Source organism: Heloderma suspectum, chromosome 2 (genome assembly GCF_057233095.1).
Source record: "Heloderma suspectum isolate Gila_16-S chromosome 2, 16-S_ref, whole genome shotgun sequence".
Lineage (NCBI taxonomy): Eukaryota > Metazoa > Chordata > Lepidosauria > Squamata > Helodermatidae > Heloderma > Heloderma suspectum.
Window position 1 is genome coordinate 91953992 of NC_139459.1, and position 23757 is coordinate 91977748.

At 40.7% G+C, this 23757-nt stretch overlaps 1 protein-coding gene and 1 long non-coding RNA gene across 19 annotated transcripts in view; both read right to left on the minus strand.

The window, feature by feature from the left end:
• AOPEP (aminopeptidase O (putative)) overlaps nt 1–23757 on the minus strand; it is a 237667-nt gene that overhangs the window by 50652 nt on the left and 163258 nt on the right. The window lies entirely within an intron of this gene.
• Nucleotides 2385–5070, minus strand: LOC146352480 (uncharacterized). Its single transcript, XR_014787743.1, has 2 exons — nt 3320–5070; nt 2385–2972 (listed from the first exon to the last, which is right to left on the minus strand). It is a non-coding gene; the product is annotated as an uncharacterized LOC146352480 (long non-coding RNA).

Here is a 23757-nt window from a genome sequence, read left to right on the forward strand (position 1 = left end):
TGCGGTCCTGAGGAACAGCTCTCCTCCAAAGCAAACACCAGCTGCGAAGGAGAGACTTTTCCTGAGGACTGCAGTGCAGAAGGAAAGGGTTAAACTTCCCTGCTACACCTGCTGCAAGCCTGCAAATTATCAGCCCCCTCCCACTCCATGCTAGTCGCATTTTCTTTCAACCTGAAAATTAACTGCAAAGATATATTCAGCTTCACAGCTAGTTTGCTCTCCACTTCCCATTAAGGAAGCCTACACATCAAAAACCACTGCCAACATCAAAACCGCTACCTAAGCTTCAGTTCTCAATTAGTTTTAAACATGAGACTATTATAAAACCCAGATCACAGTGTTGTCACCATCTGTAATTAAGGTGTTATTTATTTATTAAATTTCTTAATCGCCCATCTGGCCAGTCACCCGGCCACTTTGGGCAATGTACAATAATACAACAGTTTAAAACAATAAAATTCCATATTAAAACATCATATTTCTAAAAATACCCTAACCCACCCCAAATGCCTGCCTGAACAACCACGTTTTCAATGCGTGGTGGAAACTCATTAAAGAGGGGGCATGGTGGAGTTCCTTAGGGAGAGAGTTCCACAGAGTGGGGGCCACCACAGAGAAGGCCCTCTCCCTCATCCTCACCAGCCTAGCTGTCCTGGCTGATGGGACAGAGAGAAGGCCATCCGAGGCTGATTTTGTTGAGTGGCCTGTCTGGTGTTGCTCGAAGTGCTCCTTGAGATAGGCTGGGCTAGAACCATATAGGGTTTTAAAGGTCAAAACCAACACCTTGAATTTGGCCTGAAAAACAACTGCTAACCCGAGCAACTCCTTCAGCACCGGAGTGATGTGATCACACCGGCAGCTGCCTTTAGATGCAATAAAACAACAATTATTATTTTTTAAACCCATGAAAACTGAACACTGTAGCAATTAATTTAAAAATTCACAAACTTTACTCCCCTATTATTTTCCATTCTCAAGAATGATCTAATATACAAAAAACATCCAGAAGTCTACATTTCACTCCCATTCTGCATATTTTGTGAATCTGTACCAGATATTTTCCACCCTCGATTAGTTTAGAAAGTTTTATATGATGCAGGATGAAGCATTCAAGTATCAGAGACCACCTTCTAAACTCAAATTAAATAGCTAACCTGCCACACAAATTAACTGCAAGAGATTCTGTTATCTTGTAATCAGTTGTGTTTTTCTTTTATTTTTCTCTTTTAAAGATACTCTTAAAAACCTCTTCTTTATCCACTTTCTGTCTACCTTTTGTCAGTATCCCACTCACTAATATTACTGCTAATCGTAACTCAGAAATGCCTGACATTAAAGGTGGAATTCATTTATGAGAGAAATATTGTAAGTGCTTTGCACACTCATATTGCACACACACATTTACACAAAATCTGTATAAGTAATATAACATTGATTACGTAATAATGGATAAACTGAGTACAGTATTTCAAAGGTCATTTAAAAACTTATCTAATCACTGAAAATTCTAAGAGAGGGTGTTCAGTAGAAATTGAATGTATTTTGCAAAAAGAAGGGGGGAATGAATTCAATGGTACAAAATGCCAATTTACTTTTGTGTAAGCAACATATTGCATGCACAACTCTTCTTAAAACAATGTGAAGCAGTATATTTGAAATACGGTCTTAACATTAGCAAGTTTGAAGTAGTCGGAATCTTTCTTCCTGTTTTTCTTTCTTCATTTCACATTCAGGGAGAACAGAAAACAGGACTTAGACAATGGGTTGGATCCAGCATTTGTCTCCTGCAGATGAAAGGGCTTTTTCTGTCCACAGGAGGATTCTGATCTGGCAGAACATTTCCACTGATAGAATGGAGGACAAGATTTTCATCAATTCCCTGCTCCCCTGCAGTCCTCTGTGTCCCTTGAAAGTCAGCTTTGGAAAACTGGGGGCCTCTCCAGAACAGTGAGGAAGGTGGTGCTGGGGGCTCCAGGAGGACGGGATAATCAGTGAAAATCAAGTTCCCTCCTTTCCACCAGTTGGAGCCTTCTGAACAGAAGATGCTCAGGGGGTGTTCCTGCTGGTGCAATAAAATACTGGATCTAACTCTATGCATTTAGTTGCACTGTCTTTCTTTCTTTCTTTCTTTCTTTCTTTATTTATTTATTTATTTATTGCATTTATACCCCGCCTTTTTTCCTCTTGGAAGGAACCCAAGGCGGCTTACATTCTCCTCCTCTCCATTTTATCCTCACAACAACAACAACCCTGTGAGGTGGGTTGGGCTGAGAGTCTGTGACTGTTTTCCACTATAAATCACAATACCTGATTATTTGGTAAAGTTCAGCTACAAAATCCCCTCCCATATCCACACCTGAGGACACCTGGCAGAAAAATTCTCAGTCCTGGGAAGTGTTCTGATGGTTAGACTTTTTTTTTTTTTTTTTTTACATAATATTAACATACAATTTACCACTTCCAGCTTCACAAAACCAGAGAACCATCATTCAAAAATTCAAATAGACAAGAATGAAATGCCCAAGCCTTGACATCTGTGCCAATATATTTGCCTACAACTGCTGCACATAGTCTGTGAAATACAGGTTGTATATCATGGTTGCTCTGGCATGCATTCAATATATCTTATCCAAAAACGTACAAGGTGGAAAATGTAAGAGTAGATTATTTGTCTTAGCAGATCCTGTGGGATGCGGTGGCAACACAGGACAGGGGAGGCATCGGCATGTGTGTACTCCCCCACCTAAGGCAGCAGGAGAATTTGCACTGGTGCTGATGATGACTGATTGTTGCCTTAATTTTTATTACTACAAATAAAAGTCCAATAATCTAAATGGTTACAAACTACATCTATGTTTGATTAATTCCTTAATGGCAATCAGGATAAAAATTGCTTGAAAGCTTACTTCCTTTACATAACTCTTTGTGTACCTATTTAACACAATTAATAATAGATTAAAATTTATATTTAACTAGAGATAATGATGGGGCCACGGTGGCTTAGTGGTTAAGACGCTGAACTGCAGACTGGAAGGTCGGCAGGTCAGCAGTTCGAGACCCGAGTGCCGCGTGACGGAGTGAGCTCCCGTCTTCAGTCCCAGCTTCTGCCAACCTAGCAGTTTGAAAGCAAGAAATTGCAAGTAGATAAATAGGTACCGCCTCAGCGGGAAAGGTAACAGCGTTCCGTGCACCTCGGTGTTCAGTCATGCCAGCCACATGACCACGGAAGCGTCTTTGGACAGCGCTGGCTCTTCGGCTTAGAAACGGGAATGAGCACCGCACCCTAGAGTCGGACACGACTGGTTGGGGACACCTTTACCTTTAGAGATAATGGGTAAACTTTAATTATTGGATGCTATAGCAGATTATTCTTACATTGTTACACTTATTTTAGAATACTTTCTGTAATATTCTACTTGTTCTTCAACATCATTTTGTAGAACTATCAATAACTGTACTGCATCCTACAAAATAAAAAAATACACAGTGCTTCACCATATCAATGTATTCTGAGAAATCAAATTTATTACAATCAAATATATGTGTTTTGTACAATATGGATTAAGGGGAGAAAACCACTTTTTCTTTTTCTTTTCTTTTTACTTTCATCTGATATTAATTATTACATAATATGTTATTTAAATATCTGGATTTCATTCACATCTTGAAATATTATTTTTGTATGCTCTTGAATTATGCTAATACATCATGAATATTTGACTTTATTTCTGGACTTAATTATGAATACATTATTTCAGTAAATTATGTCTGATTATTTTTACAACATTCTTTGGACTAAAGCTACACATTTTAAAGTACGCGTAAAAAATTTAAACTGTCAGTAAACAAAAAAAGAATGGGCACATTTCCTACGCAGTCTCCACTGACATTAAAGGAAGCTGGACAAGAACATATCAAGTCTCATTTATTTCATTGTGGCTTTTGCATAGGAAATGTTTCTCGTCATTGTACTCAAAAGATCTAAGAAGCTTGCAACCCTGTCTTAAATCAGTCCAAGAAAACAGACTAGATATGTAGCAACTTAAAAGCCAGACCAAACTCAGGACCTGCAAAATGCTTCTAAGAATGTTGCCCATAAATGTACCTTTAAAATAGTTTGTTAAAAATTAGCTTCAGAGCAAAATACATTAATTAGAGATTGTTGACAACTTTGTTGCATTCATCACCACGTAGCTGTTTCAGGTGTCCTCCCCCTCAAATGTCTAGCATTAATCTCATTAACAAGTGAACTTCACTGTGCTTGTATTCTGCTTTGAGGGTTATTACAGGAATGTTGCCGGAAACAGAAATAATGCTATTTAAAAGAAATTAACACGAGTAAACAACTCTTTATCTTCTAGTAGGTGTATAGACAAGATACACAGAAGATGAGTCAAAGAATGAAGATTAAAACTGATACATACAGCAAAGATAGGGAGTGGTGAAATGTTAGGAGCAAGTATATGGAATATAGTTCTATAAACACAAGATTTAAAAAAATGCATTACTTACTAATGGTGTTTCTCTGAAACAACTGGCTGGTAAGTAGAGGCCTTTAATGTATGCCAGGTGCATCTGCCTAGATAATGTTCTCCCTCTACAAAGTGTGGAACAAAGCCAATTCTATTGTTTCCCCACCCTTAAAATTACGGAGTGTGGATCAGCAATTAAGTTTTCTTTCTCCTCCTCCCTTACTTTCCAGTGTCTTGTTTAGACACCATTCAGTAATTACTTTAATTAGAGAAGTTAATTTTAAAATGTGAACAATGCGTATACTACACATTCTGAGACTCTAATGGCCGCAAAAAATTGAAAAGAGAATTTTTCCCACTTCCTGTTCCTTCAAAACTGCCCAATCACATATGGATTTAAACAAATTAATGTATTAGTTTTTCCATTGGAAACAACAGCAGCACAAAACATTAACATTTTTAAAGGATAAATTACACAAGCATAGTTTTGCATCACACAGTTCCACCTATTCGAGTTTTGACAAATCATAGCTGGAATTTCAAAACTGTAAACTATAAAATACGATTTCACTGTAAAATGTGTGTTTCTTGCAAGGATGAAGGTGGAGAAAATTATGAATGTAAACAAATACATGGTAGTTTGAGGTTATGTTCTACAGAGGTAATTAGATGCCAACAAAACTCTGCTAACATTAAAACCAATATTAGAGGGTGGCATGTTATTTAAATAAACCAAGGTGGAGCATTGGAATTCTTTACTTGGAGGAGTAAGGCTGGAATTACTCAGGAAAGCACTGAACTTAAAATCTGTTATGCCCCAACAAAATCTGTTAACCCAACCCATATGGATAAAAGGTTCTTCACTTCCAATGTTTCAGTTCCATATCAAATGTAAACAAAAATAATTTGGTTAAATAAAATTAAGCCTAATTACACTGTAATTTCCCAAAATGGAGTTAAGGAAGAGAGATCAATTTCTTATCCGTTTCACTGGTGAATTTCTCTAGAGAACTGAGGAGGGGCTGAAGAGCATTCTGTGTTCTCAGAACATGCAGATCAGTTTCATAAAGCCCTCTGAGTAAAGTTTGTTTGTTCTCCATGAACAGATTTGTTTTGTACAGTTCAAACACTATGCCGTTAACAGTGTTATGAAATCAAATAGGACAAAAAGAACCCGTGTGATGAAAAAAGCAGGAGGGTTATGTTTTTAATTGTACCACACAAGGTTATGTTCCCACTGACACGCAAGTGTCAAATAAATGAGGTCATCTAGAAATCTTGGAGTGAGGTACCATTAGCATGCTGATGCATCCTACTCTATATCTCAGAGCAGGATTCAGGTGAGGCGATAGAAGGGCTCGATCAAGGTCCGGAAGTGGTAATGGACTGGAGCAGAAGCAATAAATTGAAGCTCATTCCAGATAGGGTCCTGTTAGCAGGGCTGGCACAAGCTATTTTGCTGCCTGAGATGATGGCACCCCCTCCTATACTATATAAAAAAGCTGGCTAGACTGACAGATGAATCTTTCTTCGACACTGGCAGTGGGACAGCATCCTCCACCACACATGAAGGCAGCAGGCTAGCTTAGGTGGCGCAAGGCAGGCTGTTTGGCCCACAGTTCTCTGCTCCAGCACCTTGCTCCCACTTCCCAGCATCTGCTGCCTGAGGCAATTGCCTCTCTCTGCCTAACTGCTTCTTAGCAGATGGCTTGTATGACCAAGGAAAGAGTATTCAAGCTTTTCTGGATGAGATTGCGCTCTCCCCAAAGGGTCAAGTTTGCAGCTTTGGGGTAATGTCTGATCCAGCATTGTCAGTGCAGGTCCAAGTAGTCTGTGGCATCTTGCTTTTCATGAGCTAAGGCTGGTGTCCCAGCTATGATCCCTTCCCGGACAGAGATACCCTGGTCACAGTGATGCATGCCCTGGTAATCTCTGGATTGGACTACTGTAATGCATTGCATATGCTCTGTCTTTTAAAGCTGAATGGAAATTTCAGGTAGTACAACATTCAGCTTCTGGGTTACTAACTAGGACCGGGCTTCAGGGAACACATCAGTGCTCTAAAAGTTGCACTAACTGCCAGACCTTCTCATGCATCAGCCTGCCTGAACCTTCATTTCTCAACTTAAGACAGCTGAAGTACGAGGATCAATGGGAGGGTGAGGGAGAAAGTAAAGTGGAGGAGTGTTTTCTAAGTATACAGATCTATTTTGTTTTGGTGAAAATTTGAGTCGCACTCATCAAGTCTTAAAGCAGAAATGCAGAAGAAGCAGGGGGGGAAAGAAATAGCAAAATTACTATTGTCTGCCAAGAAAGTCTTTAAACTCTTTCACCAAAGTTTGAAGTCCTAATATTTCCCCAAGGGTGCAACCCACATCCTAAATATTGTAGAGTAACCCCATTACACTATGCTAAGCTTTCATACAATACGTGAGTTGCAGAAGAATCTTATGTTCTTAATAGGCCAAAAGCTCTATTTTAAAATGTATTTAATTATTGAATACTGAGTTTTATTTGTTTTTAAGAAAACTATCATAAAGTAGCAAAGTACATATTTTTTAACAAATGGCCTGCATGCAAAATTAACTGGAGAAAGCTCCACTGAGCTCTGAATTCCCATCTTCTCTTCCCATTACAGCCCCACCCCAAACTGCTCCAGAGACTCTCCAACCCTCCAGAGCAGATTTTGAAGGTGCACAGGGGAGGAGAACCACCTCCCTCCCTGTTCTGCTGATGGGGACCATTCTGGGGGCAGGGGGCTAAATGCGTACAGCCCTATGTATATGAACTCTAGTTCTCATAAACAGCAGCTAAGGTAAACTTGTTTCTTGACTGTACCACTTCGGATTGTAGTAGAGGTTCACATGATGGAACGTTCCTATATAAAGGGAGTGTTCCTTACATATAGAAAGTGAACGTGCTCAGAAACAGGTCTACCACCTCATCTGTTATTTCTGAGAATTTAAGGCTGGGGTGGACAACTGTGGTAGGTCCAGGGGCCAAAACGTAAAAAAAAAATAATTACACGATGTCTGCAATTTTGACAGTTTGGCACTCTGTAGCTACTACGGACACCATTAAAAAGGGGGTTATTGAATTCAGGGGGCAATGGGGGCTGCAGTGTGGGCTGCGTGTGGCTCACAGGCTGTGTGTTGCCCACTGCTGATTTAAGGAAATAATGTTTGAAACAGAAAACTGAAGAATCCAAATAATTGTTTTGGAAAAAAAACATGTTCAATAACCAAGAACACAAACTACAAAAATAATCTAATGTACCTTTTTCTCTGATGGGCTAAATTTCCACATGAAGGCACTTTGGGGTTTAATGATGATGATGGTAGTGGTGGTGATGCATTAAAAGTTTTGCACTGGTACGGACCAGGAAGGACAGAACCATATACTATCTGTTTGCAGAATTGGGTGGTGGGGATGGACAGCAAAGAAGTCAGGAATGTAATCATCATAGCAAAAAAATGGGATATACCATTAGGCAAGGTAAATTTTGGTAATTTGGAAAACCAGATCTCCACATAAACTGGATTGTATTACGCGATCCAATGTATAAATGTAATCTTGGGCCACCATATAATTTTGTTAGATTATGCAAAGAGTACAATATATTTTGGCAATACATACACACATGCAGTGCTGCTCATTCTATTTGTGGGGAAATGATAGCACACTAATTTTTTTTACAAAGGAAAATACCATCATAATTAAGCCAGGAAAGCAACTTTTACAGCATAATCCCTTAAATGGATCATTATGAGACTCAACGAAGACAGTGTAATCTCCTAAATAGGACTGGCATTTTGGTTAAAACTGACAGAGGGCTACCAAAAATCTACCTTGTGACAACAGCAGCTAAAAGAAATCAATGACATGAAAAGTTTTATTTTGATGGGATAATAGGATTGTGTAAGTAAGATGTAACAGACATTTTCGATATTATGTTTTGTTAATGCCAACACTTTTGAACTTTCTATTCTAGTTGCAAATTGAACTTTTGAACAGTTGACTATTTTTTAACTAATTTATTCTACTTATTTCAAACTTATATTTAGTTTTACTGTCCAGGTACAAATGTAATTCTTCTTTACATTTCCAAGTTTTAATAACATTATCCTAGCTGATGAGCAATTAGTTTTACAAATATATCCTGTGAGCATTTCAGTTAGTTCTTACAGTTGACATTTTATGATAAGAAGAGAGAGGATGACATAAGAAAAGTGTCATAGCTGGGCTTGTTTTCTGCCTTGTTCAGATCAAAAGAAGACTCAGAATTAACATATACTCTATAAATCATCACCTTATTAAATACTTTATTATTAGAGACAGCTAAAAGTATCTAATCTGTTGAGAGTGCTTAACTGCTCAGCCTTGTGGCTGCAGGTTCTATTCAATTGCTTTTTTAAAGCATATTAAATGAAGCCTCTACTTTAGATAAAATAAATAAGAAAGATGCTGGCTTGCTTAAATAGAAATGGCACGAATGTATGGTAGCTACATGAACAACTGCTAAGATAGGTATAAGAAAAATTAGAAGCAACCTAAAGTAAATAAAGCAGCATCTTAATAAATAGTTTTGAAAAGTTGTGCTAAAGCTTCTACAGTGAAGATTATTCTATTATTCTCAGCCAAGGCAAGCTTAAAAAATCTTGGAGGTTGTAAGAATCCACACGTCTAGTATGCAGAAGCAGAATCTTTTATCAGCATATCTTCTCAGCTTAAATCAGTGGCCTGTGGTCCTGATTTATACAGTTTTGCTTTCATACAGATCAAAATGACTGGGTGAAAAGATTTGTCTACTTTACATCCACTAAGTAAGTTCCTTTTAGAAATGAATGGCATATTTAGAAAAACAGAAAAACAAATCTAGCTATGTGAAATTAGTTGATTCTCTTTGTCCAAATGGAGTTCCTAGTAAAAAGCCATGCACATGAAAGAGAGCTACCATCACAATTGCTGTATTTGTTGGCCATGAGAGCTGAACGGGCATGAAAATTGAATTACACCCCTTTCCCTCATAGGTGGTCTCTTCAGATAAGCAAGAGTCATGGCTTGATGCAAAACGGTTGCCTTTGACCCAGCTATTCTACACAGAAGTAACGTCCAAGCCCCTCACGCTTATTATTTGACTTCTACCCCACCTTTCTACAAAAATTACATTCAAGGTAGCTGTACATAGTACAGTAATACTCAACTATATATTGAAATGAGTGTCTTTGAAAGAATAATTTCAAGTAAAGATGCCTAGAACATGTGCAAAAGACATTTCACTGCAGGCTTCTCCTAATCTGATTTAGACATGATTTTGTTTCCATTCAGGAAGCTTAAATTAGTTTAGCTGTTACTGAATGGTTTACAGAAACATGAACATCTAGCTTCTCATTATTTCAGCCTCAACAGTCATATTTGTTACAAAACCAAGTTATACTGAACAATGTTGTGCTTTATCTACAGTTACATAAAGGATTTATATTATTATGCTATTATCCATGGCATTGCAGTTTTACACTGACCCAAACTAAATTTAATTTAAATCTTCATGCATGCCAAATTACCTGCAAAGAAGTGCTTGTCATATTCTAGAGAATTTACATGAATTCTGAAACCATATTTAAGTTTTACTACAAAGTTCTAGAAGCCTGTGTGGATATGCTTGCAGTAGAATCATAGAATAGTAGGGTTGGAAGGGGCCTACAAGACCATCGAGTCCAACCCCCAAACTAATAGATACCTATTAGTTCTTTTGCACCAACTGAAATTCAAGGCAGAGCATCCATTTTTCATAGGGGAAATGCCACACTATCATCATCACCATCTTTATTATGGTCACTGACCAGACTTTGAACATGCAAAAATACAAAGAGTCTACAAACACATTTGGGAAATATACAGTAAAATGAGTTCTGAAGAGATCTTATTCTCATAGCATTGAAGAAGAATTTAGCAAAAGCCTCGATTGTATCCCTATCCTTTGTTGTCTTAAAACAGTGGAGAAGTACATTTATATCTGATCTAGTATCAGACAGCAATTTCTCTGTAATCTCTATATAAAAGGAGCAGCAAAGTAAAACATGAATAACCGATTCAATTTCAGTCCTTCCACATGGGCATATATGATCTAAAAGGCTAGTTTTCTGGAACCTCCCATGTAACAGAGCAGAGGGTAAGACATTAAATCTTGCTAAAGTAAGTGCATGCTGATATTTGGGAATGTTAAGGATTGAAAGATATTTCACTTCTACCAGCCCATAACTCAGATTTGCACCCAAAAACAGAGGACAGCAAGTTCTATCCGCTGCAGAACTTAAAGCTTGTAGATCATAATCCCTGACCCTTTGAGACAGAAGAGCTCTGGCCTGCTTAGCCATGCTATTTATTTAGTACATTTATATCATGCCTTTCTTCCATCATGGAACTCCAGACAGCATGCATGGAGTTCCCTTGTGCTCTCCCATCCAGGCACTGGCCAGACCCGGACTTGATTAGCTTCAGCAAGGTGACTTCATCTTGTGCCCTCAAACTATGCCCTAAGGCTCCGAAGGCCAGATGAGGAGGACGGGATAACTGCACGGCAACCAGCAAAGGCAAGCCTGAAAGGCAACTGGGGAAGTAGGCTAGTAAAGATTTTTTAAAGTTACTAACTTTGTGGAGTCCTTTGCAATGGTGAGCAATGAATTTTTTAAATGCCTCTCACCTTTCAGTGTAATTGGGAAACTATACAAAGAAAAGCAAAACAAATGTTTCCTGCAAGGAACTGTAGAGAGTGAACAGCGCAGAACTGGCACATATGAAGACAGCTGTAATATACTTTTGCATGGTGTTTAATGTCAGGAATGTTTCCACATCTGTCCTTTTCAGAACCAGTGGTACAAATAAAGAAAAAAATTGCAACAGATAAACGCCGCTGGCAGTGTTCCATGTAAACAAAGGGGCTTTTCAGCTTTCCCTTCCTGCAGTAGTCTCTATGCCCCTTAAAAGTTTTTCCTCCTGAAGGTTGGGGGCCCTTCAAAGGAAGAACCCCATGAACCACCACAATCACTACCACTCCGTGGGGGTGTACACAAGCCTTCCTGAATTCAGGATTAAGTTTATAACTGGAAATAATCTTACTGTGAGCCAAGCTACATGTCACACTAATTTCATAGTGTGTCACTGAGGGTTAGGTATTTCTTTACTCTAGTGTAAGCATGTGCAGGCCCGATTTGGATCAGGATGACCATGCACTGGAATTAAGCCTTCTCACCCCCACCATTCGCTTCCTGAACTCTCCCCCTCCACAAGGGGGGGGGGCACTGAGAAAAGAAAAGAAAAGCCTTGATGCAGATGGAGGCTTTTTTCTTTTGTTAACCCCCCTCTGGGGGGTGGAGGATTTCAGGAACCAACAGGGGAGGGAAAAGGTTTAATCCTCCCCTCCCAATGGGTGGTGGTCACAATCCAATTCAGGGCTGCACACACTTGCACTCAAGTAAAGAAAAAGCAGAATGTGTAGTTTGGCTCGAAAGCTACTCTCAGTAAGATTCTGACAATATTCATCTCTGGAATGTTTGGCAGCTTCCAACTAAGCATGAACACAATATGAGCACATTTATTTCTTCAAACAAAAAGTACAAAATAGCATATGGAGCAGTTGCCGCTACTTTTAAATTGCACAAGTGGTTGCTAGACTGGCTTCTGCTCATTACTGGAAATGTGAAGTGATACCTTTAATACAAGACTGGTTGTGATAATTGTGGTATATACTTTTGTTAAACTGATTGCATTATGCAAATCCTTAAATGCATTTGAATGTGTTAATGAAATATGAAACCCAGTAGTCATGTGTATAAAAGGACTTTGTTACTGGGTTATGACCAATTTGAACAGTTATTGCCTTCCTATATGGAGGGTTCTGTAAATGGATTTTATCTTAGACTTAGGCTTTTCTATATGGAAACGTTTTAACTTCTGTACAAATGTATTTGATCTATTACATTTTTTTTTAACTGCCATTTAAAAAAAACCCCTTTTATTTAAGTCCTTTAGGACACAATCCTATGGTCCTTGGAAAGCATCCCAGGGACCATGGGATTTTTCGGAGTCTCCCTCCCAAGGCCATAGACACTGCTACAACCTGAGGAGGGCGACTCTGTGTTACAGTCCCTCCCACCGTCCCCTCACAGCTGCAGCAGAATGAGCCATGGCAGCTGCTTCCCAAGGTTGCTAATGCGACTTTATGGAGAGGAAAAAGGCTGTGTTACGGTGAGCGGGGAGGGGAGGAGGAAAGACCAGGATACCTCTATCCTATGGCCTCTCCAGTCCCAGATCCACCAGAGTGACTCCACTAGATGGGCTCAGCTGCCCGTCTAGTGGGGAAAACGTAAAAAGAGGAAAGAGGGGTGAAAATTGTCTCTGTCACTCCTCCCACCCTGCTGGCAGCATCCTAGCAGGGCACTGGATATTTGGAAGACTCTGAGATTGGAGGCATCTGTCTACTGGTCAGCAACCCAATATGGCTGCACCCTTAGGATGAAATACTGTATCCACTATATGGGAGTAGGTCCCATTGAAGTCTGAGTAGACATATATAGGATCACACTGTTAGTTTTCCATACACAATTGTTGTTGGGTTAAAACTCTGGATTATTATCCCCTCAACAATCCAGAGTTCCAGGTTCACACATCATGACGAACACCCCATTCCTGGGGTTGTTTACCGAAAGTGAAAATGAAGCAGACATGAGGAGCAGGCAGGAGACAGAACACTCACTCACTCCTTCACAGCCCTGACTAACTATGGGTTGTTTATCCCATAGTTGGTAGTGACATGCGAACAAAGTAATTGTCACACAATTCCATATAACAGTTGCAATACTAGTTAATGCACTCTATGGGGAGGGGGGAATCACATGTTCCCAAGTACAAAATATAGTGCATTCTTTGTTTGGAAAATACCATGCTTCTACAATAGAAATGCAATTTCAAGGAAGCTATCTGGATAGTGTACTATAAATGGGTAAGAAGCATACTTTAGTTTCATTAAAGTCTTATAATCTCAAATTGCTTTAATTAATTGCCCTGTCCTTATTGTGTTGATCATCAAATTAACCAAGACATGTCACCATTTGCTTTTTCATTTCATCGCTTTTATCCCCCTTGGTGATTTAACAATAAATATATAAAGGTTATTTATACAAACTTGCTGCAAACTCAAGATAAAAGTAGAGAATATTTTACAGCTTTACCATTAAAGAAAGTCAGGACATGAAGCTAAGGGACTATAGTGAGGTAAAAATTGGCTGTATAGTAAAATCTAAACTTGTACATAAATCATACCTTTAAAAATAACAGGAAAAGGGTGAATTACCTAATGTCTGAAAATTCACATTCATTCATGGAAAATACTATTGCGGCTAGGTGAATCAAAATTATAGTGTGTGTGTGGGGGGGGGTGTAGTAAATAGAACATCTAGCCATTTCTTACCATGATCTTGTTGTTTCTTAACATAGTCAAATTAGATCAATGTCATTTCCAAGGTGGATAATAATCTAACTAACAGAAATATGCTCAGCTAGATAAAACCATATTTTAAAAGGCATGCTACAACTTCTAACACAATCATCTGGTATTTGAATGCCTCCCTGCCATCATGTCAGGGCTGGCCAGGGGAAAGCTGGCATCACAGACATCCATAAGGCTGCCATTCCCCAAAAGAAAACGTGGACTAGATAGGTTCTAACACAACAGGGTTTATTTCCCAACAGTCAAAGAAGCAGCACAGAGAGATCTGGAATACTGTTGCCTTTCCCTCATATCCCCTTGTTGTTTACAGCTCCGAACTGCATCTAGGCATTTCACTACATGGTGCTATATTTCTTGCCACTCATCCCGCTTTTATTTCAGCTGGGTTACCAAAATCTTTGCTCCTACCATCACTGGCTCCACCCTTGAGTCCAGCTGGCAGTGGCCTTAGCACTTCATCGCTAATCATGTCACTCCTTTCCACGTAGCCCAATTCGGTCACATACCCACTCCTCTGCCTCACTTTCTTGTTCAGCATTTTCCCATTCTCCTACTTTCTCCTGCCCCACTGACTCCACTCACTGAACCAGGCCCGGCCCAATCATTAGGCAAGGTGAATCCTTTGCTTAGGCAGTGGAGGGGCGGGGAACGGCGGATTGAGCCCACGCCCACGCTGCCTTATCCACTTGCTGGCCACTGCTTCCAGCTAGCCAAGTTAACTGCTCATTGCTTCTACACCGCCCATTTTCTTTCCTAGTTGCTGCCTCCCCAGCCTGCACAAGAGGATGCTGGGAGCCTTCTGAGGTGGCTGTGGAGAGCAGCTTCCGGCCAGCAGATGTGTTTGTCTAAACTGGACTGAAGCATGGTGCGGTTCAGTCCAAGAGAAGGAGAAGCCCAACCAAAGTTTTCGCTGCTGCTGCAGCAATCCCTAATGACTTCTCCTCTGAGATCTCATAGTGGCAGCTGCAACAAGTTCCCCACACATGGGAGGAGGAAGATGGGAGAGAGGGAGAAAGAGCCCGCGACAGCACTTCAGCATTTGCTGCTTTGCTCCGCTTGCTTCTTCAACCCTCCTAAAGCACTGAGGACTGACTGCTGCTAGAAGCTCTGTGTGCAGAGCTGGCCACTTTTCAAAGTCTGCCCTGTGAGAGACGAGGGGAGGAGGCAGAAGGTTCCAGCAACAGCTCCTCTTCAGTCTGTCCCTCCTTTCACAGACAGACAGACAGACGAAGAGCATGTGCAAAGCTGGGGGCTGCCTGCATGATCTAAAATGCTGAGTTTATTAGCCTCAGATGTGCCCGCTGTAAGGTAACATTGTCTTAAAAAGAGAGTGTCTCTCCATTTTTCTTGAAGTCTTGTTTCTATTTTTAAAGAACACATTTGGGTACAGAAGAATTCTGCACCCAGTTTAGTTTGACCAACTCAGAAGCAAGCACACAAGCCAATATTCTCTTGGGAAGAGAAAATGCAGCAAAGATCTGAAAACTCTGCCCACGGGTGTGGAAAGACTGGCTCTGCACTTCTGCTCTGTAAAGCATCTCTTCCTTGCAGGACAGGATGCTGTGACTCTCAGCTGGGTGCCGGTGTGGAGCCCCCGACCAGGCAGTGGCTGCCAATCTCCAGTCCTGGGGAAGTGGGTATAGGATTGCAACCTCAGACTAAAGTCTCTCTATTAAACAAGATTGGCAGGGAGCGTTGTACGGGTGGGGATCAGGAATCTGGCAGGGAGAGAGAGTCAGGCGGCACATGCCCTGGAGCTGCTTTCAACAACCATCTCCTCGCAGCAAGCTCGGCTTTGTCAGTCCAAGCGGAGGCGGCTGCCATCCCTGTTACTCTTTTCCAATGCCCAAGCCAGCACTCCCAAGTCTTTCTGGTAGGGAGTGGGGGATTTTTTTTTAAAGAATTCATTGTGTATGTTGTACTGGAATGAAAATTTAGGTGCAGTGGTTACATAGCAGATCTGCTGTGTTCTTTGCCCTCTGCCCCCAGTCTTTGCTAAATTACAAAAAGAAAAAAAGCTGGCTTGCCTGGCAATCCTGTAGATCTTATCCCAGAGATGTGTGGAAATTGGCTGTGGTTTAACAATAGTGCAAGAAAAGCGCTCTGCACATGATTAAGGCATCCTCATCTGTTGCAGTGACTGATTATATATATTATTTCATTCCACATTTCCACCATAACAGCTTTCAAGGTGGCTTACTTCTCCAGTTAAAACAATGTATGCCATTGGCAATAAAATAAGTAAACCAAAATTTTAAAATCCCCAAACAATAGTATTTAACAGCAGTAAGCAACAAGCTTAGCGGTCAGACACTGAAAATAGGTCTAAAGCTTAGCTATCCTGAACCCAGGCTCAACTTATTTTTAAATTTAAATTTTTATTTAAAATCTTTATATGCCACTTTTTTCTTTAGCACAAACTGGTATATGTTGCTGCCTTGAGCATTTTGTTTTATGGAAAGGTAGGATATAAATGTAACAAATAAAAATTAAATGTAAGCCCTGTTCCCAGGCCTTTGGCATTTTTTTCTCTTATTAGCCCGCAGAAGGATGAATTTGCAGCGGGTAGTGTCAGTACTAACATGCTTGAACTACAACCTGCTCTTTCCTTGTGATGGTATCTTCTACAAGAAGGGCTGCCCTACCATTAGGTAGTGTGAGGTGCTGCTTCAGGCAGATTATTTGGGGTATCATAAAAGAGCAGCAAATTTTAAGATATTTGATTGATTAATGATTATTGTATTTTTACTGCCAGAGACGGGGAAGGGCACTTATGAGATTTTCTGCTCTGGGTACAATGCATCTTGACAAGGGGGTGGGGGCAGAGAACTTTTGCTGCTCTGCCTCAGGCAGCAAAATGTCTTGAGACGGCCTTACACTGAACATAAGTAGAGCCAGGATGGATCAGATGAAACATCTATCTAGTCCATCATTCTGTTTGCACAGTGGCCAATCAGATCCCCTTGGGAAGCCCACAAGCAGGGCATGAGCACAATAGGATCCTCCCATTCATGTTCCCCAGAAACTGGCATTCTGCCTCTGATAATGGAGGTAATATATAGCCCTCATGACTAGTAGCCATTGATAGCGTTTAACCCCTTCCTAGCCTCCTCAATGGCCTGCACTTATGCCCACCAAAGTTTCATCCCTCCTGCCTCAGTTTTGCCTCTTGGGTCCTGCACTGCCTCCAGGCCCCTCCTCTGGCGGGTTGCTCCAGCTTGGATTCACACTCCATTAAAACAACAACCCTAGTCAGATCACTTGATGTACATTCAACTATGTTTTGAGAACAACTACTTTCCTGCACTGAGATCTAATGTACTTCTTATCACAACACATTCTATTTATTCTCATGACGATTACATCTTTGTGATACATCAGATGGCAATTACGGTTGGTGGCCAGAGCAAAGGCAGACAAACAAGATCAAAGGATCTATAAAAAGCCAGCCCTTGTAGACTGCTATAATTATGAAACTTATGACGTGATTGCTTTCTTGGCAACTGTTTGCGTTCAATGGACAAGTTATGCCATGCACAGAAATGCTCAGATCAAACATTAGATTTTCCCCCTCTGAGAACCATTTTGTTAACCAAATAGTGAACATTTGGAAATTTACTCAATGGGACAGAGTGCTTTGCTGATTTGTATTACAACAGAAACATTTCAGGAAAGCAAAAGATGAGACTTGCAATATCTTATGAAGAAAAGACACTGTCTTTAATGTTCATTATGTCACTTATCATCATCTTATATTTCTAAAACGACCTAAAATGGATGAGGCACTGTAAATTTTAGCCCAACTGTTTTATACAAACAGTTTTTACAAGCAGGTTGGCAGTGTCAGGAAGCTTACAGGCTACATTGCAGCAAGTACAGAACATGGGAGATTTTTAAAAATATTAAAAAGTCTGATTTTAAAATTTCAATTAATTATTTTTAAAATTCACTGACTTAGGCTACAATCCTATGCATAATTACCTTGAAGTAAGGTAATTATGCATAGTCCCATTGAATTCAGTTGGGCTTACTTCTGAGTAACCCTGCATAAGATTACACTGTAAGGGCGCAATCCTATGTGGATAGGCAGCCGCCTATCCAAAGCAGGGCAGGAGAAGCATGGGGGGATTGTTCCCTCTGCACTTCTCCTGCCCTGCTTTTTCGGCTAGACAACCGATTGTGGCTCTCTAGCCGCAGGAGCAGGAAATGAGGCTGTGCTGTACGACACATTGGATGTGTCGTACAAGCAGCTATGATCTTTCTGCCCCGGAATGCTCCCAGCCATGCACCTTTCCGGCCCCTCCGCACTCCTCTTGCAAGCACGGAGGATGGGGCTCCGGGGGGAGGTCGGCTTTCTGGGAACTGACCCTGGAGCGCAGGCTCCGAGGTTGATTCCTGGAAAAAAGCATATCCTATGGCTGTCTAGCCGCCGTCTAGCTGTCACAGGATTGCTCCCTAAATGTTCTTTAAAAATAACCTGGTTTAAAATGACATCTGGATTTAATACAATCCAGCATGCTAAATCTACACACTCAAAATCTCCTAAAACTGAATCAAGTACCCTCTATTGATTTAAAGCCTGCTTTTCTATTTAAAAGAATGAAATAGAGACAAAAATATTTGGCTTTTGAGGTCAAACATTACAAATACAACATAATAGGTCACGTACTGTATATTGTATTAATTATTGTGCAAACTATGAATATTTAGACTGTCAACCAAATGGAAAGGGCATTTACTTTCCAATTCATAGAGAAACACTGTTCTACCAGCCCTTGCTTCTGTAATGTTCTGGGTACTTAGCATTAAAGTAAGTACTCTTGTTTAATTTCACAATTGTTCTTCTATATCTAAACAGATATCAGTTCTGTAGTGCAAATGCTGGTGGGCTGCATGACCCATAATTTGGGATTGTTATTGTCCTGGGTAATATAAATATTAAACATAGTTGCAAACCAATACATTTTAATAATAAAGCAAATAATTAGTACGCATAATTACTCAGGAAACATGTTAATTAGAAAACTAGACGCTTAATTGAAATAGGATTTATTAAATTAGCCTTTTTTCTTGGCCACCCTGCTATGTTGCTATAAAGATCTGTTATTGTTTCCAGGTCCCATAAACCAGAGACACACATCTTGAAAAAAGATAAAGTCCTTCCTATAATCCTTATAGCACACAGGAATCTTGGAAGCTGCCTGAATCAAACCACTGCTCCTTTGCTCCACTGCTCCATCTAGCCTAGTATTGTTGAGAATGATGGGCAGCAGCTCTCCAGGGCTTCAGGCAAAACTCCTTTTTAGCCCTACCTGGAGATGCCGGGGATTCAACCTGGGACCTTCTGCACGCAAAGTATGTGCTCTACCACTGAGCTAGGTACAGGCCCTGCACAGTAAAATTCAGCTGTGCACAGCTGAATGGTTCAGATCGTGCATCACTCAGAGGGGATCTCTACACCTCAAGTTTATTGTGCATTCATGATTGCTCACTCAGTTAATTGTGTGGGTCCATTACATGACATTGTCACTGTCCGGTCATTATTCCACTATTTCCTCCCACCTATCCCGTGTTTTCCTCAAATGAAAAAAAATGGGGCATTTTTCCAGATATGCGCAAATGGAGCTCCATGTCCTCCCCATGTATTTCTCCCCTAGCGTGAGTGAAGTGCCGAGTGTGGTTGTTGGGGGTGTGGTCACGATGTCGAAGGTGGTGGCAAAGGTCTGATGGGCGTTCAGCTGTCCCATGCCTGAGCCACTTTGGCTCCTCGCCGTTTTCAGCCTGCCTGTTCAAAACAGAGTGGCAGAGCAGCAGTGCATGGTGGCCGGGGGGGGGGGGGCAGCAGAGCAAGGAAGATGAAGAGGGGCTGAGCGGCAGGGACTGGCCAAAAACATGGAAGAGGGAGGCAGAGCCCAGGGAGATCGGTGGAGGGGGGCTGTCAGCATGTCAGTCCCCATCCACCACTAATGTGCAAGGGGAGGGAAAGGGCAGGAACCCAGGAGTAAGTATCGCTGAACCTGGAGCGTGTGTAATACCTCTTCACGGAAACATAACGCTATGGGAATGGCCATCTTCAGAGAAAGAAGCATGTGTAAAGGGAATCAGTTGTGACCAGGCATTTAAAACGGAAGCGGAAAGCCCCATTCTAAATGCAGGATTTTAGGCTGGTATAGAAATCCCCTAAGACAGGACAAATATTCCGGCTGAAGCCAAATTGAACAAACAGGTGAAGAGACTGACACCTAAACATAAAAAGACTATCCTTACTATATAAGGCAAGCAAATGCCTCTGGGAAGCCAAAAGCAGGGCATAAAGGAAACAGCTCTCCCCTGCTTGTCCCCAGCAGGTGGTATTCAGTAATATATAGTCTCTGAACATGGGGGTTTCACACAGCTATCATAGGAAATTGCTGCCGAGATCCTCCATGAATCTGTCTAATTCAGGACTGGGGAACATGTGGCCCTCCATATGTTTTTGGGCAACTGCCATCATCCCTGACCACTGGCTGGGGCTGATGAGAGCTGGAATCCAACAGCATCTGGAAGCCCCTGGGTTCCTCACTCCTGTCTAATCCTTTAAAAAAATTAAGCTACCTAAATTGTCCTCAACCGTCACAGTTGCCATACATGTGTCAAGCAAGTCTGTCCTTCTGCATTTCTTTGCTGTTCTCTCAATCCTGTTTTCTACTGAATTGAAGAAGCTTTTTGCCTTTCAGATTGCTTTGCACATTTCTGTATTTATCTATGACTTATTTTTTTAAAAAAATTAAAATACATTGAAGGTAATAACCTAGGACACTGCCATTCAAGCAAGAACCTCACCACTACTACCAATACACTTGAGAAGTCTTACAGGAATAGAAAACTAGATCTTGCTCTAGATATAAGTTTGCAGATGTACATATATAGTTGAATTCCATTCCCGTGTTTGGGATCTATTCAGTGATCAATATAGGTGGCTCATGAGAACGCTCATAGTCCCCAAGCTATTTGTTTTACAGAACTGGAAGGACAACCCCCCCACCCCATCATCCAATAGACTGGGGATCTCACTTCCCAATCCAATCAGTGGCAACACCATATGAAGACTTATTTGGACTGCTTATATAGATTTGTATGCCTGATTGTTTCTCTTTTCTAGTAATATGTGCATTACAGATTGTCATCTAACATGAACCATCATTAATATTCTCTTCTCCTTTAAACTCTAAGCCCCCTCCTCCTTACAGTTCCCTTCCTTACTATGTGCACTTTGTGTTGTTTAACCATAAATGAAAACAAACAAAAACCACTTAAAAAAGAAAAAAGAACCCAGATTTTGTAGGATACACACACTCAAAACCATCAGCTGATTTTTCCAGTTTAGGATAAGTCAACCATTTTTTCCAGTGAAAAAAGTGATAGTGAGCTAAAAAGCCTTCCCTGCTCAACAGGGAAATGATTAAAAAAAAAAAATCAAGAAGGCAAAGAGGACAAATTTAAAGACAGAGTAATATGAAGATTGTCAGAGCATGAGACGGCAGGTGTGAAACAAAACAGAAGAAGCTATTATAGTGGCAGAAATGTATCTCAATGAGTTAAGGAAGGAGACAAATAGTTGTGAATGGAGATGAGAAGGGAAGACTGTAAAACATTCTGCATTCAAACACTGCAAAAGATGTTTAACAATCTGAAAATGAAGGGGCAAGGGAAACAGGACATGTAGTTTAAAAGGAAAGGGAGCAAGATAACAAGTGTCATGACTGTGGTATGACAAGTGATGAAGAGATTATGAAAGCTTTTAAAAATTATGTCTTTAATGTAGAAAATGAGAATATCTTTGCACAAGTAGGAGACTCCTGAACAAAGCCCATGAGTGGCAACAAGGTAAAGCATGCTTAAGAAGATAAAAGGAAGGAAATCCCTTGGACCAGACAGGAAACTTTACAAAGCATTTTAAATATTTAGCAATACTTAGAAATTTGCTTGTAATGAGACAGAGGGTGCCAGATGCATGTCAAGACAGTCCCCATTTTTAAGAATTTTTGAACACTCAGGAATGTGGAAAATATAGACGAGTTGTGTACTACATAACAAAATTGTGGATGAAGATAAAATTGTAGGTCAGCAATATAAACAAGAATCATAATGTAGCTATACTCTGCTTCGTTTTTGATTTGTGAGAAGTACAAAGTTTGTTCATTTTCTTCTTTGCTACATTTGTATCCTGGCAGAACAGCACAGTGTAGGGATACAATTTTCTTTCCATGAAAGTAAAGGATACAAAAGTATATGCCAAACTCTCTCTCTCACACACACACACACACACGCGAGCTCTATGCAATGGCGGCAGGTGATTTATTTATTTATAAAATTATGTATGAGTTGCCTTTCAGCCCAAAGGATCCCCAAGACAATTTACAATTTTTTAAAAATTAAACATAATAGAATTAAGAACAAGAGAAACCCATCTTTAGGATACAGAGAGCACGATTAATTATATTAAAAATCATTCAAAAGCCATGCAGAACAAAAAAATTTTAACGTCCCACATAAAACTAAACAAAGAAGAAGCCAGTCCAACCTTCCTAGAGAGGGATTTGCACAGTTGGGCTGCTATTGTTCTGTGTTCCCACCAAGCTAGCCTCTCTTGGTGGTGAGACATACAGAAAGCTCTCCAAAGCAGACCTTAATCTACAGGCGGGTTCACATGTGAATCAGCAGTCTTTTAGATATCCTGGCTCCAAATTGTTTATGGCTGGAAATATAAATTGGTGGGGCTACAGTGGGAATTTCTGTGTAATGTGTGTGTGATATGTCATTTCCATACATAGCACATGCTGCTTCAGCACACCATCTCACCCAGCATTCTGTTCTCACAGTGGCCAACTGGATGTCCATGGGAAGCCCACAGCAGAACATGTACAGAGAAACCCCCCTCGTGTTCTTCAGCGACTGGTATTCAGAGCCACATTGCCTCTGATACTGGAGGTAATATATAGCCATCATAATTAGTAGACAGGGATAGTCTTATCCTCCTGTGCCTGTGCGTGGTTTTGGACACACCATCCTCCAGTCCACCCAATGAATAATCAGAACTATGCCCACCCCATGTTCTGAGATTGCTTGCCAGGGTGACATCATTTGGCTGTTCCAGTTACCACAAGATGGCTCTCCCAGCAGAAAAAAACAGTGCCTTTGTCTGAATAGAATGAAGTATGCAAGTGAGAACCTGTGAAAATTTCACAGGCAAAAGGGAGAAATTGGTCTCAGAGGAGGACATTTCCTTCATGTTAAACAGGTTTGTCTGGGGGAGTGATTGTGTTCAAATGACACTTAGTCTGTGATGCACATCCTCCAAACCCAGTTCCTTCCCCTGCCACCTCAACCTGTCTTGCTACCTGCAATCAGCAAAGGGATTCTGCCTGTTCATTTCTCTCTGCTGCCACGGTTTCCTGACAACATGGGGCAATGCATTCCATTTTGGAGGGGGGGTAGGTCTCATTCCAGCCCCCCAATATTTTTCTGCAAGTTTATCTTTGGTAGAGATTCTCTCCCTCCCACGCAGTTTTGGCTCCAGGCATGTCCACATGCAGCATTTGTTTTTGTTCAGTCGTTAAGTCGTTTCCGACTCTTCGTGACCCCATTGACCATAGCAGGCCACATGCAGCATACCTTACTAATATATGAAAAGATGCAAGGTGAAATAAAGAAATTTTACTAATTGAGATGATTCAGTATTAGAAAGAACACAAATGCAGAAACAGCCTAGCAAAAAACACTCGATGACAGAGAATG